Source organism: Bison bison, unplaced genomic scaffold, assembly GCF_000754665.1.
Source record: "Bison bison bison isolate TAMUID 2011002044 unplaced genomic scaffold, Bison_UMD1.0 scf7180017864191, whole genome shotgun sequence".
NCBI classification, from domain to species: Eukaryota; Metazoa; Chordata; class Mammalia; order Artiodactyla; family Bovidae; genus Bison; species Bison bison.
In genome coordinates, this window is record NW_011494763.1 from 537,688 (window position 1) to 540,129 (window position 2,442).

The 2,442-nt window shown below is 53.6% G+C and overlaps 1 non-coding gene across 1 annotated transcript; it reads right to left on the bottom strand.

Moving 5' to 3' along the window:
- Positions 1-1,229: 1,229 nt before the first annotated feature.
- On the bottom strand, positions 1,230-1,301 carry TRNAC-GCA. The gene has a single exon. It is a non-coding gene; the product is annotated as a tRNA-Cys (tRNA).
- Positions 1,302-2,442: the final 1,141 nt, after the last annotated feature.

Sequence of the window (2,442 nt, forward strand, 5' to 3'; positions counted from 1 at the left end):
TCTTGTGACTGACCTTGCATTAGCACCTTTTCACCCTTGGCACTGCAGCCAGGCTCTGTGCCTAGCCTTCACTTTGCTGTTTCCACACGTCCCAGGAGGTGGCAAGTCTTCTCCGCTGTAGTCTACTTTCCCATCTCCCCCCTCCAGCCGTCCTCTTCCTCAGGCCATGGTCATGGCACCACCCTTTACACCTGGAAAGGTCATTTGAGTCTATACTAGTGTTTCTACCTCAGCCAGCACATTCGCATCAAGACAAGACTGGTTGGTTCTGGGTCTTTAGTGAACCTCAGACTCGGTGCCTCTGCTATACTCTGAGGACTCAAGAAGGGTGCTCATGGTTTCACTCACTCGTTCATTCACTCAACAGACACTCATGAAGGTGTTAGGTGCCAGGCTCTATCGTCCATGTTGAGGCCACAGAGATGAATACATTGTTCCCGTTCTTCAGAGTCTTAATTCAAATAGAAGATGAGCCTATGAACTGAAGTATTTGCAAAGAGTGGCGGAAGCCCAAGCAGAGAGCTGTAGGAGCCGGAAGTGAGAGCTGGGAAGTCAGGAGGGGCTTCCAGAGGCAATGGGCGAGGAATTTGCTGGAAGAAGCAGCTGGAGAGGCTTTCCAGACAAAGGAGGAGTGAAAACACAGACACATAACTGGGTCAGGTGTGTCTGGAGCTCAGACAGGCTCGAGGCTGACGTCACACGGAGACTATGCTCATCAGCCCAGGAGACACTATGGAAGTCAGTGAGGGGGACTGCTAATGAGAGGGACTCAGCCATCACGACTGTCAGTGGAGGAAGGCTTGTGACACAGCGCAACCAGTCATAACCCCAGTTAATTAAAACCCTAATGTCTAATTCTAGACACGAGGAGGTGCACAGGTTTGCCCAGGTAATGCGAAGAACCCCTTTCGTGTGTACTAGAACACCATTATGGTGTACCTCAGGAAACCAGGTGGCACAGTGGTAAAGAATCCAGCTGCCAGTGCAGGAGACACAAGAGACGTGGGTTCAATCCCTGGGTCAGGAAGATCCCCTGGAAATGGGAAAAGGCAACCCCCTCCAGTATCCTTGCCTGGGAAATTCCATGGACAGAAGAGCCTGTGGGCTACAGTCCATGGAGTGACAACGAGCTGACACAACTGAACAGTGCGTTATGGAGTACCCCAGGGCTTCCTAATTGGTTTTGTATTTTTTTATATTTACTACTTGTCACAGAAAAAGTGTTAACAAGGGGGCACCTGGATTTGAACCAGGGACCTCTTGATCTGCAGTCAAATGCTCTACCACTGAGCTATACCCCCAGATCTGCACTTAGTGTTAATTGCACCTCTTGATCTGGGCACCTGACTTTCTTACAGCCTTGCTCCCGAGAGCAGGCAGCTTGCCCCATGACAGCCTGGCTCTCCCTGCCATCGCTCATTCACTCATCCACCCCTAAACACCTACTCGCCAGCTTCTGTGTGCCAGATACACCCCTCCTTCCATTTCTCTGGCTCTGTCTACCTGGGCCACCCCAGTGCCATCTGCCTTGCAGTGGGCGGTCAGTGGCTTTCCCCACCTAACAGAACTGTGGTCCCTCGTCCTCTCCTGCACTAGGGTGCTGAGGAGCAGAGGGGCCCCTGCCCAGGCAGGGGAGCAGGGACAAGAACTTGGCCAGAACTCCACCCCCGAGGACAGCTGACCCCCTCCTTCTCCCTTTACCATGCGCTTCATTCTCTCAGCCCCCTTCATCCGCTCAACCTGCAAATATGGTGGAGAAATAAGGTGAGCCAGCTCTGGGTTCCCTCTCCAGGAGGAAATTGATTTGCGGAGGGAGGTGGAACACCATGAGAACTTGCTGGTAAATTCCCAGGGCATGGAAGACAGTGGGCAACAAGCTTCATAGCAGAGGGCAGGCGGCTCTGCATGAGCAGTGGGAACAGGGAGGCAGCTGGGGAGGGGGGTCCTCTCATCCGAAAGGCTGGGTGTCGGTGTGGCAGAGAGCTGGACTCCCCGTCCCCACCACTGACGGAGAAGCCCAAGCAGGCTTTGAGTCCCCCATCAACTCCTCCCAGGGCCCCATCCTCTCCACATGGAAGTGTCTGCAGGAGAGTCTACAAGGCTCATGGGCTTTGGTGGTTGTGGTGGTTTAGTCTCTAAGTCGTGTCCAACTCTTGCTACCCCATGGACTGTAGCCCACCAGGCTCCTCTGTCCATGGGATTCTCCAGGCAAGAACACTGGAGTGGGTTGCCATGCCCTCCTCCAGGGGATCTTCCTGACCCAAGGATCAAACACGGGTCTCCTGCATTTCAGGCAGTTGGGGAAGTAGCTATTTTGTCCAGAAATACTGAAGAGGGACCTAGTCCCCATGGACTGTTTTGTGGCATGTTTTCCTGGCACCTGAAGTGACTGCACACCTACTGTGCCCTCTGCATCTCTTAAGGCCACTGGGACCCACCTTC